Genomic DNA, 16,005 nt, shown 5'->3' on the forward strand with positions numbered 1-16,005 from the left:
AATTGAGCTCTCCAAATTGGTGCTTTGAATAAGAAGGTGATGACTCAATAATAAAAGTAAATAACATGAAAGTAAATAGAAAGGCCCATTCGCAGAGGGAAGCAGAGATTTGCAGAGGTGCCAGAGCTCAAAACTTCAATCAGAGATGAATACAATTTTGGGTGGTGTGCTTTTCCTGTCAACGTCACGACAAAGGATTTCAATACCTTCCATGCTAAACACATTATTGGCGGTTCCCATGTAAAAATGAAAAGTTTACTCCCCCACAACCATACAAACACAAGGAATCAGGGCATGCTCTGGGGGGTACGCACGCCCTATTTCCTTGTGAGCAACTGGTGGCCCCCTCCGATGGATCTTCATTCCAGTATTTTTTATTTATTCAATAAAAAACTTCACAAAGTTTCGTCCGATTCCAAGAACTTTTATTTCTCCACAAAAACAACACCATGGTAGTTCTTCTGAAAATGCGTTAGTCCGGATTAGTTTCATTCAAATCATGCAAATTAGAGTCCAAAAAAAGAAAAAGTGTTTGGAAAAATAGATACGATGGAGACATACCAATGGCATGGGTGAAACCCATGGCGACCACGTCCATGTGCCACCGAGCAAGTGCGCCCGCCAAGACGCAGAGACCGGAAGCTCCAGTCATGTCGTGGTGACACTCTCCAGCTCTAGCGATGACAAGGACAAGGGGCGGCGTGGGTGGAGGTCGAGGCAGGGGCGGGACTACGCTCAGATCTCCGGGAGCGGCGGACGAGACGCGTGGGAGGCTTCGATGTGCTCAGCGAGCACATCTTGCCTCGATCAAGTGTTGGGAATCGTTGCATGGAAAACAAAAAATTCTATGCACACGCAATGATCTATCTATGGAGACGCATAGCAATGAGGGCAAGAGTGTGTCTACGTACCCTCGTAGACCGTAAGCGGAAGCGTTTTGTAAGTGCATCTAGTGCCCCTTAGTGATTTTGGTGTATTGAAGACTTATAGGTTAAGGGACTAATGTGTTTATGAGTGTACACCGGTCTATAAGTCTATGAGGAGTTTGATATTTACAGAGAAAGTCGACCCCCAAAAATGAAGTTCTTCGACTGAAGACTTTGGATTTCTGAAGACTTTCTGAAGACTTTGAAAGTGAAGAAATTGGTGTGACCTTGAAGACTTGGTATTCATTTGAGGAACATGAAGCGTGAAGACTTTTGTTTTCGTAGTTTCATTTTCTCTTTCTTGAGTCATAGGAAACACCGTACTGTTAAAGGGGGTCGAGGAAATACTAAGGAAAAATTTCCATGTGATGCTCAACTCAAAATCCTACACCTACCAATCCCATCGAGTGAAACCATTGGAAATCTCATACAGTTCAGTCATATTCTTCAGTGACAGAGAGAAGTTCTTCTGGTCTGAGGAATTTGTTCTGACTGAGGAGTTAGGAATTCGCCAGTGCGGATTGCCTACAAAGTGAGGAACATGATAGCCCTGAGGAATTTGATACTCAAATTTCCGACCGTTGATGTGCTATGCGCCAGCTGTCCCAAAATATCTACCCACCTAACGGTCATATCATTGAAGGACATTTATGTCTTATCATGTCGGGCTACTCCCTAGGCTATAAATAGCCGCCCCCTACAACCACTAGCTGGTTGGCTGCTCCGAGAGAAACTGACATTTGTCATTTGAGAGCATCCCATCCTCCGAGGACTTTGAGCAAAAATCATCAAGTGAGGAAAACCCAAACCCAAACACCTACAAACCCAAAGTGATTGAGCATCACTTAAGAGATTGATCCTGCGTGGATCCGACGCGTGTTACCTTTGAAGATTGTGCTTCTTCCAGACGGTTAGGCGTCATGGTCTAGAGCATCCAAGAGGAATTGTGGATCGCTGAGTGACCGAGTTTGTGAAGGTTCGGAAGTCACCTGAAGACTTACCACGAGTGATTGGACGAGGTCTGTGTGACCTTAGTTCAAGGAGAATGCAGTGAGGACTGTGTGTCCGGGACTGTGTGTCCTCAGGTTTAAATACCTAGCCGCTCCAACCAGATGTACAACTGAGACAGCAGTTGGAACTGGTCTACCAAATCATTGTCTTCACCAAGCTTACTGGTTCTATTTCCTCAACTCTTTCATTTCCTCATTATTGTGTTGTGTGCTTGTCATATCTGTGTTTGAAGACTTTGACAGAAGACTTTCTCAATTTCCTCAGTTCAATTTCTTCAGTCTGTTTGTCTTCATCCTGTGCTATCCTGTGTTTACGCTTTCTATACTCTGTGTTTGTCTTCATTTCATCATGATGACCATGCCTATGTTCTGCTATGCTTACTCTTGAGTACTTATTCCGCTGCAAGTAGTTCTTCGCTAAGGAGTTTCCTCACCCGCAAATTCCTCAGTGAAGAATTCATAAAAATCGCCTATTCACCCCCCTCTAGTCGATATAACATACTTTCAATTGGTATCAGAGCAAGGTACTCCCTTGTTCTGTGTGATCTTGGTCTAACCGCGTGGAGTTTTAGTTATGTTGACCGCAGGTATGATCAAGGTCTCTGCTGCGTGTCCTACCTTCGATGAGATAGACTACCCCTACTGGAAGAATAAGATGCGAATGCATCTTGAGGCAATTGATAACGATCTCTGGTATGTTGTGGAAAATGGTGTTCCCTCTGTCTCACCCTCACTGAACGCTACCGATGTGAAGAGATTCAAGCAATTCGATTCTCAAGCGAAGAATATCATATGTGGCCATCTGAGCAAAGGACAGTATGGAAGAGTGAGTGCTTTGGAAACTGCTAAGCTTATCTGGGATAGGCTGTCCAAAGTGAATGAAGGAGTCTCAACTCAGCGTGACTCTCGAGTTGATGTTCTTCTCAATCTCTTCAACCGCTTCAAAAGACTCGACAATGAAAATGTTCAACAAACCTTCGATCGCCTCACTGACATCTCAAATGAGCTTCAAGCGCTTGGTGCCACTAACATCACCGACCATGAGGTGGTGAAGAAATTGTGGAGATCGCTTGATTCCTCATTTGATACTCTGGCATTGATGATACAAGAACATGCTGATTACAAGTCACTTGATCCCACTGATATCCTCGAAAGGCTAAATACTCCTGAGTTCCAGCTTGCTGAAAAGAGAGACCTCTATGGTTCGAGCTATGGCAGATCACGTGCACTGAAGGCCAAGGTAGTTTCTGAGTCTGGAGATGAAGACTCTGGCAGCAGCCTTGGTGATCCTGAAGAACTGAGCCAGGAACTAGCACCGCTCGTGAAGAAATTTCAAAAGTTCTCAAGATGTGGTCGCTTTGGAAGATCCTCAAGGAGCAATGATTCATCATCCAGTGACTACAAGAAAAGGCTTTGTCACAAATGCAAGAAACCTGGACACTACATTCAAGATTGTCCTTTGTGGGAAAAGGAATCAAAGAAGAAGAAATACCAGGATTACAGTTCTGATGAAGCAAAGAAAAAGAAGAAATCCTCAAAATCTTCATCATCAAAATCCTCAAAGTCTTCATCTCACAAGAAGAGCAGCTCCAAGAAGGCTCGGGCATTCACTGGCAAGGAAATGGACTCTGAAGCTGAATCTGAGGAACATGAGGAAGAGGAGGCATCTGAGGAGTCCGAGTCTGGAGTAGCGAGTCTAGCTCTCGCTACTGCATTCATCAGCAAGTCTATCTTCAACTCTGAAGAAAATGACTTCACCAACAAGGCTGATGAAGGCAATGATGACTACGCTCCCACCTATTGCTTCATGGCAAAGGGTGCCAAGGTACTCAAATATACCTCCTCTAAATCTAGTGAGAATGAATCTGATGAAAACCTCAAGCCCAGCTACTCTAAACTTGCTAAGATTGCTGTGAAACAACAAAGGACTTTTGAAAAGGTTCAAAACATGCTAGACAAAAGTGATGATATGTTGGGTGAAGAAATGGATCGCACTAAAACCTTGACTGAAAATCTTCAGAGACTTCAGACTAGGTTTGACAACCTTCAAGGTCATCATAACACTCTCTTATCTGATCATGAGAAGCTTTCTTATCAATTTCTTCAAAGAAAGCAAGATCTTGAGAAGCTAAGAGTGAGTTATGAAGATCTTCAGAAGGAGCGCGATTAATTACTTGCTCAACAAATCAGCGCTGCTCAGGAAGAATTTGTTCCTCCATGTTTGAAATGCATTGAACGTGAATTTGCTAATTCTTCACCTGAATGTTCAAATGCTTCTAATGCTACAAATTCTTCAACTGTCTCTGCTATCACTAATTCCTCATCTGAGGACATTGCTAGTATCACTGACGATGCAGGGCTGAAGGAATTGTACATGACACGCATGTACAAAAGCCTCAAAGGGCATCAGACTCTTTGTGATGTGCTTAAAAAGCGTATCCTCAACAGGAACCCTAGGAAAGAGGGTATTGCCTTTGAGAGGAAACTCAATGCTGATGGTACATATTGGAAGCCTGAGCAGTACCCCAAAACCTCATGGGTTGCTGCAAAGGGACCTCCAGTTGATCCATCTAATTTATCTGGCTTTACATGTGAATCTTCTCATTCTTCTGATGAGTCATTTGACTCCAACTATAAACTGTTTAAAAATCAGAATGGTGAAGTATTTGCTAGATATGTTGGCACTAACTGCAGGAACGGTTCTCCTATGAAGAAAATCTGGGTTCCCAAAAGGTGCCTTGAAAGTCTTCAGGTGAATGTCCTCATGACACCACCTGTGAAGAATAGGAACCCCAGATCAAATTCTTCATATGGACCAAATTCTTCATATGGATCCAAGTCCTCATACGGATCGAATTCCTCACGTGGAACATATTCCTCAAAAGGATCAAAGTCCTCATATGAACATCATCGTGCTAACAGCTCTGTTTCGCAGGGAAGAGCTAAGGGCTATGAATATGAGCATTATTCTTCTAATCATTATGTTCATAAGTCCTCGAAGAATTTCTCTCCTTATTCATATGCTTACCCTAACTCCTCTTATGTGAAACGAAATGGATTGGCTTCTATGCCACCTTTCTCGTATGGAGCTCGCAGGGTGATGAACTCTTTGCCACCCCTTCAGATGTGGGTGGTGAAGAAAAATGACTAATCTCTTATGCAGGGTCAGGTCTCCAGACGTGCTCAAACGTCTGAAGAATTTGCTGGAGACCTGAAAAGTTCCTGAAAGGACGCAGGCTAATCATGAAGAAATGAACTTCCATTTCTCACATCCTCCTACTGCTTTATCTGTTCTATTGCTTGATGAAATTGATCTGATGAATTGATGTCATATTCTTCACTGATGAAGTATATGAAGTTCGTAAGCTGCACTAATTCATCTACAGGATGATCAACCCAAAGCCACTGAGTGGGTCCTCGATAGTGGATGTACAAATCACATGACTGGTGACAAGAATCTATTGGTTGATGCTCCATTATCACCATCACATCTGAAGCATATCATCTTTCCTGACAAAGGCAAAAGTTAGCTATTGGGTCTAGGTAAGGTTGCGATCACAAAGGATCGACACATGGACAAAGTCATGCTTGTCGAGTCCTTAGGATACAACCTTAAATCTGTCTCAATGCTTTGTGATCTTGATATGGTTGTTGTCTTTGGCAAGTATCGTTGTGTTGTGGTTATGGAAGCTGACAATTCCAAAGTCTTCGAAGGCGTTAGGAGAGGAGACTTGTATATTGTTGATTTCTCTACAGGACCGCAACCAGTCGTGTGCCTACTTGCAAAAGCTTCAGAAGGCTGGCTATGGCATCGACGACTTGGTCATGCAGGCATGAGGAATTCGCACACGCTTGCGAAGAAGAAGTAGGTCATTGGCATTGAGAATGTCAAATTCCTGAAGGATCACTTATGCGGAGCCTGTGAAGCTAGAAAGATGACAAAGGCTAAGCATCCAGCAAAGACTATCATGACCACTACTCGACCATTTGAATTGCTTCATATGGATCCCTTCGGTCCGAACCATTACTCAGCAGTCACAAATGATGCATCTCTCTATGGCTTTGTTATTGTTGATGATTACTCTCGTTACACTTGGGTAAATATTGTCACTTACAAACATGATGTGCAGGAAGTCTTCAAACGATTTTCCTCGAGGGCTTCAACCAACTTCGGTGTGAAAATCAAGCACATCAGAACTGACAATGGAACTGAGTTCAAGAATTATGGTCTTGATGACTATCTTGATGAACTTGGTATTACTCATGAGTTATCTGCTCCTTACACTCCTCAACAGAATGGCGTCGTGGAGCGCAAGAACAGAACTCTTGTTGAGATGGCTCGCACTATGCTTGTTGAGTACAAGACACCTCGTCACTTCTGGATTGATGCAATTTATACTGTGTGCCACATCATCAACAGGGTATATCTTCACAAATTCTTCAACAAGACTGCCTATGAACTCCTCACTGACAAGAAACCCAATGTGAGTTCTTTCAAAGTCTTCGGTGCTAAATGTTGGATTAGAGATCCTCATCACAATGCTAAATTTGCACCAAAAGCACATGAAGGTTTTATGCTTGGTTACGGAAAGGACTCGCACACCTACAGAGTCTTCAACAACGTTCTTCACAAGGTTGTTGAAACTGTAGATGTGCGGTTCGATGAAACTAATGGCTCGCAAAGAGAGCACCTACCCTCTGTGATAGATGAACCAACACCTAAGGAAACTATCAAGTTCAAGGCTACTGAGGATGTCATTCCTACCGAAGAATCTGCTGAAGAATTCATTCCAGAACGTGAAGAACGTCGAGCTAATGCACCTGAAGAAAATGGTGCTGAAGAAAATGCTGATCAAATTCCTCGACGACAACTAGCTCATCCTTGCGTTGCAAAAGAAGTGCAAGTTGAAAAGATTATCGATGACATTGAAGCACCAGGTCCTCTCACACACTCAAAAGCTTCACATTTATCTAAATTTTGTGGGCACTATGCTTTTGTGTAGCGACCAGACCTCAAATGGTCTGTGCTGCTGTGCACCAGTGTCATCCCTGGATCAGTAATGCTGACACGCACAGTACAAATGGAGGATTTATAACAGAGTAGCAATCACACACTTATTACATCGAATATCTCCGAAGAGATTAAGTATGATAAACATGGCTTAAGGCCATCTAATAACGATAACAGCGGAAGACTTGGAAGATAAGTGAGTCCATCAACTCCAGCGGCATCACTGAGTATAAGACCACGACCTAAGGCACTTTACTCGTCGTCTGAAAAGTCTGCAACATGAAACGTTGCAGCCCGGAAACGAGTCAGCACATAGGATATGCTGGCAATGTAACACATAGAGAATAATGAACAATAGTAAGGCTATACTACATGCATATATGGCTGGTGGAAAGCTCTATGGTTACAGTTTTCGCGAAAAGCCAATTTTATCCTACGTCAAAGGAATAAATTTTATTTAACTATCATGGTGGTTGTGAAACATTGAGATGGTTGACAGCATCTCAATCCCAATTAAATGTCATCAATAACCCAACAAAATTAATTAGAAGTAACATAGTGATGAGATTCACATGATAATCCAGGTACTAGATACTCAAGTTGTCCATAACCGGGGACACGGCTAACCATGATTAGTTTGTACACTCTGCAGAGGTTTGTGCACTTTTCCCCACAAGACTTGATCTCCTCCGTTGGATTACTCGCACTACATGATGTTTGAGTAACGGATGACCAAGACACAGTCTTTCAGAAGTGTTTGCACCTTACGTATGGGTAGACAGTTACACCTACTTTCCCCTACATCTGCTAGTCTACCACTGTAAGAGTTCACACAACTTAATCAACTATACTAGAGCCCATAATAGCTTGCGGCTGCACACGGAAGTTTCTAGCATGAATAATCTTATGATCCCTTTGAACCTGGGTGGCAGTCCAAAAGAAAAACAGGCAATCCTGGAATACCCAGGTACCTCAATCCACCCAGATGTGAGTTTTAGTTGCCACCTTAAGTAAACCATTATTAACAATCTCACATCTGTCATGAATTTCACTCAAACCCAATCCACGTCTACGAGCATAGCATAGCAATAATAATAGCAACGTGGAAGTAACTCCCAAGGGTTTGATAAAAATACAGGTAATAGGTTCTACCTCAACTACTTCCCAATACCCACAATTTAATTAGATCCTAATCATGCAATGTTTGAGGATTGATCTAATGCAATAAAACTGGGTAATGAAAAGTATGATCAAAGTGTTACTTGCCTTGCTGATGATCCGCAAAACCTAGCGATTCGAAGTAACAAGCGGCACACTCCGGGTACTCTATCGCAAACAAACAAACATACAATCAGTACTCATCTAATGCACAGGTAAAACTCGAATGAAAGATCCAACCAGAAAGTTCAACTTAAGAACTCCGGTTTGCAAAAAGAATCAACTCGAAAGAAGCAACGAAAGTCAAACGGCGAAAGAAAGTAGCTTCGTTTACTAATCTGGATCTAAGTCAAATTTTACTGTAGCAAAAACTTGTTTGAGTAGGTTAAACGGAAAGAGAATTTCGAGACGAAACTCTAGGCGCTTGAATCGCCTAATTCCGACAAACGAGCGAGAAGTTAAACAGAATTGAAGATTCGATCAGAAATCGAATCTGAGATAATCGCAGAAAAATCCGACGAAAAAGAAAAACGGACGAACGGTTAAAGAACGGACGTTCGTTAACAGAGAAAAACCGACGAACGCGTTCGTTAAAACAAACGGTTCAGTGAACGCTCGCAAAATAATAAAACCGGAAAAAAAACCGATCTAGGTTTTTTTTAATGAAAGGTTTTTTTTAACAAAAACCGGCAAACCGAAAGGCATCGGGTATACCTCGTCGGGGCAGCTCCGGCGAGGATCCGGCGGGCGCGGGGGGTGCGGCGGGGGTGCGGGGTTCGGGGGAAGGGCGAGGGGCGGCGGCAAACGGCGGCGGCGGCGGCTCCCGAGCTCACACCGGCGGCGGCGGGGCGGCAAGTGCGGCGGCGGCGGCGGGCGAGATGAGAGGACAGAGAGGGGGGTATATATAGGAGGGAGGGGGGCTCCGGTGGCTTGGGGGAGGGGGCAAGCCGAGCGGGAGGCGGCTCCCGTGGCCATGGCGGACTCCGGCGGCGGCGGGCGCGTGCTGGAGAAGGAGAGGGGCGCGGGCGGGCCGGCGCTCGGCTGGGCTGCGGCCCGGTCGGGCGTCGCGCGTTTTTTTTTTAAACGTTTCGCGGAAAATAATTCGTAGAAAAATAAAATAAAAGTCAGAAAAATATAAAATAAATTTTCCCCGTCTAGTTAGAAAATCTAGAATAGGGTGAACATTTTTTTAACACAAAATAAAATATTTTGAAAACATGCAATATTTTTAATGCAATAAAAATAGCAAATAAAATCCAAATAATTCCAATAAATGATTTTAACATTTTTCCTCCAGTATTTCAATTGTTTTGGAGAAGTCATATTTTCTCCTCTCGTTTATTTTTAGAATGAAATATTATTCCGGAGAGAAAATAATTAAAACCAAAATCCTCGTCTTAATGAGAATTTAAGAAAATCCCCAACTCTCTTCGAGGGTCCTTGAGTTGCTTAGGATTTATCGAGGTTTTGTCAAAATGCAATAAAACATGCTATGCAATGATGATCTATGTATAACATACCAAATTGAAAATTTGGGATGTTACATTTTGTCTCTATCAAAGAGCCCACTAAGGTAGATGAAGCATTTCTGGAGCCTGAGTGGATTCAGGCCATGCAAGAAGAATTACATCAATTCAAGCTCAACAACGTCTGGGAACTGGTTAAACGTCCAGATCCTCGCAAGCACAATATCACTGGCACAAAGTGGATCTACCGCAACAAGCAAGATGAAAATGGCCTTGTGGTGTGGAATAAGGCACGGCTTGTAGCTCAAGGCTACACACAGGTTGAAGGAATTGATTTCGATGAAACTTTTGCACCTATTGCTAGACTTGAAGCTATTCGCATATTACTTGCTTATGCTAACCATCATGATATCACTTTATATCAAATGGATGTGAAAAGCGCATTCCTCAATTGTAAGCTTGAGGAAGAAGTATATGTTGCTCAACCCCCAGGTTTTGAAGATCCAAAGCATCCTGACAAAGTCTTCAGACTCAATAAGGCCCTCTATGGCCTCAAGCAGGCCCCTCGGGCATGGTATGATACTTTGAAGGAATTCCTCATGACGAAAGGCTTCAAACCCGGTTCACTCGACCCTACTCTTTTCACTAAATCTTATATACTGATGATATTATCTTTGGCTGTACTGACCAACGTTATAGTGATGAATTTGCCTATATGATGAGTGAAGAATATCAAATGTCTATGATGGGAGAATTGAAATTCTTCTTAGGTCTTCAAATTCGTCAATAGCGCAATGTCATATTCATATGTCAGGAGAAATACCTCAAGGATGTACTGAGGAAATTCGGCATGCAAGATTGCAAAGGCGTCAAAATTCCGATGCCCACAAATGGCCATCTGTGCACGGATGAAAATGGTATTGACTTCGATCAAAAGGTATACCGCTCCATGATTGGTTCTTTATTGTATTTATGTGCATCTAGGCCAGATATTATGCTTAGTGTTTGCATGTGTGCCCGATTTCAAGCTACACCGAAGGAATCACACCATAAGGCTGTGAAGCATATTCTTCGATATCTAGCTCACACACCAACACTTGGATTATGGTACCCCAAGGGCTCGGCTTTTGATCTCATTGGATATTCTGACTCTGACTATGCTGGTGATTGTGTGGACCGCAAGTCAACATCTAGTACATGTCATTTCCTCGAAGAAACAGAACTGCGTATCACTGCCTACTGCTGAAGCTGAGTACATTGCTTCTGGTTCTTGCTGTGCTCAATTGCTGTGGATGAAGCAAACTCTCAAGGACTACGGCGTCAACATGAAGAATGTGCCTCTCTACTGTGACAATGAGAGTGCCATCAAGATTGCTCACAACCCAGTTCAGCACTCGAAGACAAAGCACATTCAGATTCGTCAACATTTTCTTTGTGATCATGTGTTGAAGGGCGACATTTCTATTGAGCATGTGAAGACTGAAGAACAGCTAGCCGATATCTTCACAAAGCCCTTGGATGAGAAGAGATTTAGCAAGTTGCGGTGTGAGCTAAATATCTTAGAATCTTCGAATGTTCTTTGAAAAGGACACTCATCCTAACACTTATGCAAAATTGATAACTTAGATGTGCAACACATGAAGAAACGTTTTTCTTCATTCAATGTAGAATAACACTCTAAGTGTGAAGAAATTAACGAAGAATTTGATTCTCAGAACCCTATGACAATTGTACGCGGTGTCTGAAATCATCATTCTTATACGGTGGGTCACGCCACCACCAAAAGTTGAAAATCTTCAATTTGAGTTTTCCTCAGTGAAATTGCTCAGTTGTTCATTTTCTTCAACTTTGCATTGTCTTCACTGTTTCTGTCGTTTTTCTTCATTGGCTATATATATATATATATGTTTATGTCCTCTACAGCATTCACTTATGGCTAATTCTTCATGTTGGTTTTTCTGCTAAGTGAATGTGATCGGACCCTTCGCCCTCTATGCTATACTCAACCCAATCTATTCACAAATTCTTCATGTGCGTTCTATTTGAAACTCGTTCAAAATCTTCACTGTGTCCTTGTCAGCTGTAGAATTTGCGAACGGAACTTTTAACTTATCTTATCCAAATTTTTGGCTTTGCCGCTCAAACCGTTCCGCATCCCACGAAATACTTATCTATTCACCCACGATCTAACACGATCTCCACTTCTCAGTACGTGGGTGACACATGTCAAGCGAATGAGAAGGGTCAGGGGCACGTTCGTCCAAAATCTTCGGGCGAACAGTTTTTCACCGTGGCTATAAATACCCCCTCTCCCCTTCCTCACTTCCTTTACTCCGCTCGACCTCTCTCCAGCTCGAGCTTCTCAAACCCTAGCGCCACCGCTACTTCATCGTCGCCGGTGAGGAAGAGCTTCACTGCCTCGACCTCGTCGCCGCCGTACTCGCGTCGGCCGCGGAAATCTTCACTCCGCCGCCGCCGTAGCTGTCTTCCTCCGTCGAGTTAGGGCGTGGAAGATCTGCACAGACGAACTTCTCAACTCTACCTCACAGTTTGTCGTGTTCTTCATCCAGGGTAATTAAAAGTTACTTTTACTGCCCTCTTTGATTCAAATGATTTCTACAAAATCTTCAAAGGTGTTTATTCTTCAAATTCTTCACACACTAGACACCTCACATGTCATTTGTTCTTGATTCATGTCTCTAAGCAATAATTTTTCTTCAAGATTCCTCAATTATGTGGATCTTCGATCTATACAACTCTGGAACCTAAGACAAAGAACGCTTAGTGAAATTCTTCAAGACTCATCTGGTCAAATTCCTCAAACTTGTTTTTTTTTTAAACCTTCTGAGAACGCATATGACCTCTCCAAATTCCTCGCAACTATACTCTGTTCACAGGTACTCATGTCCGCTGCTGAATCTCTAGGTTCTCATCAACTTAACTCATTTGCAGCATTCCTCGAAGAAAAGTTGCATACTTCTTAAGAGAATTCAATTGTTCAAATTCCTCATCTGAAGAAAATGGCTGATGGAAAGAAGCCACAGAAAGGAGGAAAGAGGCCTGAGGTCAACACTGCATTTGAAATCCCTGAGGACATCTATGTTGGGTACTGCACACCCCCTGAGGAAGATAAAAATCAGCGCAAGGTGCGCATTCAGCAGATAGAGAGGAGATGGGCAAGAGAGTGGAGGGAGTACAGGTATGTGACTCCCAAGTACATGAAGAAATTCGCACTCAATCCTCCATGCCCAAGACCTCCATTGGCACCTGGCCAAGAAGCTGATCCCACCAGCCTCAAGCGTGGTGAGGATTATCCTGATGAATGGGCCAAGCGCCAGGCCAAGCTAGCTAGACAAGCCAGAGAAGCAGTGAGAAAAATCAATGAAGACTCTGCTGCTGCTGCTGCCGCTGAGGCCTCTGTCAAGCCAAAGAAATCCATGGCAAAGAAGCCTGCGCGTAAGCCAAGTGCTTCACCTTCAATGCCCTCAAGGCCAAGTTCGTCAGCAAAGCCCTCACGGCCAATTCCTCACGCTGCTCCTGCTCCGACCAAATCCTCAGCACATGAGCATCTTGCCACGTGCCAAAGGACTACAGGGATCTCTATTGCCTCAGGAGCTTCAGCTAGTTCCTCAGCTGCTCCAAATTTTTCAATAGGACCCTCTCTACTGAAGACAAAGACCACTGCTGGACGAGGTTCTCGCCCAAGTCCCTCACAAGAAGCAGGTCGCCTTCCAAGTGCCGTCTGAAGAAGACGAAGCTGATGATGAAGAACTTGCTGAAATCATCAGAGATAGGCAAGTCAGGGCCGCTAGAGCCAAGGGCACAAATGTGCCTCTGCTTTTGGATCCAAAGTTGATCCTCGATTACATTGATCTCTGGCACAAGGACCCAAACACTCCTATGCCTGACTTCAAGCTGACTCCTGGCCAAAATCATATGCTGACTGCCTTCATCCAAGAAGAGAAATGGAAATTTGAGAAGGCCATGCAGATCAAGAAAGCGCAGTACAGGAAGGAGAAATTCCTGAAGAACAATGTTGTCTCTATGACAACTGAAGATCTTGTGAAGATCCTGTCTGAAATCAAAGTACTCAGCGATGATTTCAATGCTTACTATGCTGATTGGCAAGGAGCCAAGGTCAGGTTTGTTAAACTTACTAAGAAGTTCACCTCCAATGTTGCAGCCCCATCGCAACAAGAAATTCCTCAGACTGAAGCATCTGCTCAGCCAACTGAAGAACATGCCAGCACCGCTGATGACATTCAGGCTGCTGAAGAAAATGTGAGTTCCAGGGCTGATGACTGCATTCCAGCCGTTGATGAAATTGCCAGGGCATCCACTAGTGGTGCGCCTGAAGAAAATGAAGAGGTCAGGGCAACTGCATCAGTTGTGCCTGAAGAAAATCAACCACATTCCTCTGCTCCTCTTGCGCCTACCCCAACTCCAATTCTTCCATCTGCATCAGATGTGAAGAAGACCAAGGCTGCAGAGCGTGCAACAGTGAAGAAAAGGAAAGCATCAGCTTCATCAGATTCTTCAGCTCCGAAGAAGATGAAGAAATTGACCAGCTCAGTTGCAAACCCCATTGATGTTGTTCCGATCTCAACCATGCCATCAAAGGACCTTGTTCCTTTTGATGAATAATATGTGATCCCTAGCGGATCTGATGAAGAAAATCCTTCTGCTGCTTCGTCAGAGCAGATGGATGAAGAAATTGAAGTGGATGAAATCCCTTCAACTCCAGCTGTTTCCTCGCATATGCCTCAGTTTACTGCTGAAGAGGCCGACGTTGAAGAAATAGAAGATGAAGATGTGGACATTGGCTGTACCACACCAGTGATGAATGATGAGTTTTGGGAAAGTCAGCACCCCAACTCTCCACTCTTCACACCTTTACAGCAAATTCCTCAGTCCCCTGTTGCTACTGAAGTACAAATGGGATCTAAAGAACCTCGTGCAACCCCATCTGTCCATGAAGAAATTCCAGCCACTAGTGCTGAAGAAAATGTACATGAAGAATTGAAGACCCAGGCTGTCACTGGAGTGGAAGCTGAAATTCCTCAGCCTGAAGAACCTGAGATTGCGATTCCTAAGGTGATAATGCAATTGACTGACACTCCTCAGCCCAAGCCAAAGGATCCATTCTCAAAGAAGTAGAAATTCAAGGCTGATGATTTCTTTGGCGAGCACGTGTTCTTCAGTGACTACAATCCCTATGATTCTGCTCGTCTTAGAAGGAAGCATTTCTGGACCGCCAGCCAGGCCAACTTCTATTCTTCACTGCTCTTCAACAAGGACAAAGTCTACGACCACGAGCATATTCCTCATGTGGACATGGAATCACTGCCATGCTTTACTCCTGTCCTCAGTGTGCTTCATGACACAGGCCTCCTCAACTTTTGCACAGACAAAGTTGATTGGAATGAAGAACTCATTCTTCAATTCTACGCAACTTTGCACATCACATGAGTGAAACTGCGTTATATCGATTAGAGGGGGGTGAATAGGCGATTTTTATGAATTCTTCACTGAGGAATTTGCGGGTGAGGAAATTCCTTAGCGAAGAACTACTTGCAGCGGAATAAGTACTCAGAAGTAAACATAACAGAACACAAGCATGGTCATCATGATGAAATGAAGACAGGCACAGAGTACAGAAAGCGTAAACACAGGATGAAGACAAACAGACTGAAGAAATTGAACTGAGGAAATTGAGAAAGTCTTCAGTCAAAGTCTTCAAACACAGATATGACAAGCACACAACACAGTAATGAGGAAATGAAAGAGTTGAGGAAATAGAACCAGTAGGCTTCGTGAAGACAATGATTTGGTAGACCAGTTCCAACTGCTGTCTCAGTTGTACATCTGGTTAGGGCGGCTAGGTATTTAAACCTGAGGACACACAGTCCCGGACACCCAGTCCTGAACACGCAGTCCAGGACACTTAGTCCTCACCATATTCCCCTTGAGCTAAGGTCACACAGACCTCGCCCAATGACTCGTGGTAAGTCTTCAGGTGACTTCCGAACCTTCACAAACTCAGTCACTCGGCGATCCACAATTCCTCTTGGATGCTCTTGACCATGACGCCTAACATGTCTGGAAGAAGCACAGTCTTCAAAGGTAACAAGCATCTGATCCACGCAGGATCAATCTCTTCAGTGATGCTCAATCACTTTGGGTTTGTAGGTGTTTGGGTTTGGTTTTCCTCACTTGATGATTTTCGCTCAAAGTCCTGGGAGAATGGGATGCTCTCAGATGACAAATGTCAGTTTCTCTTGGAGCAGCCAACCAGCTAGTGGTTGTAGGGGGCGTCTATTTATAGCCTAGGGAGCAGCCCGGCATGATAAGACATAAATGCCCTTCAATGATATGACCGTTAGGTGGGTAGATATTTTGGGACAGCTGGCGCATAGCACAACAACGGTCGGAAA

This window comes from Aegilops tauschii, chromosome 5 (genome assembly GCF_002575655.3).
Source record: "Aegilops tauschii subsp. strangulata cultivar AL8/78 chromosome 5, Aet v6.0, whole genome shotgun sequence".
NCBI classification, from domain to species: domain Eukaryota; kingdom Viridiplantae; phylum Streptophyta; class Magnoliopsida; order Poales; family Poaceae; genus Aegilops; species Aegilops tauschii.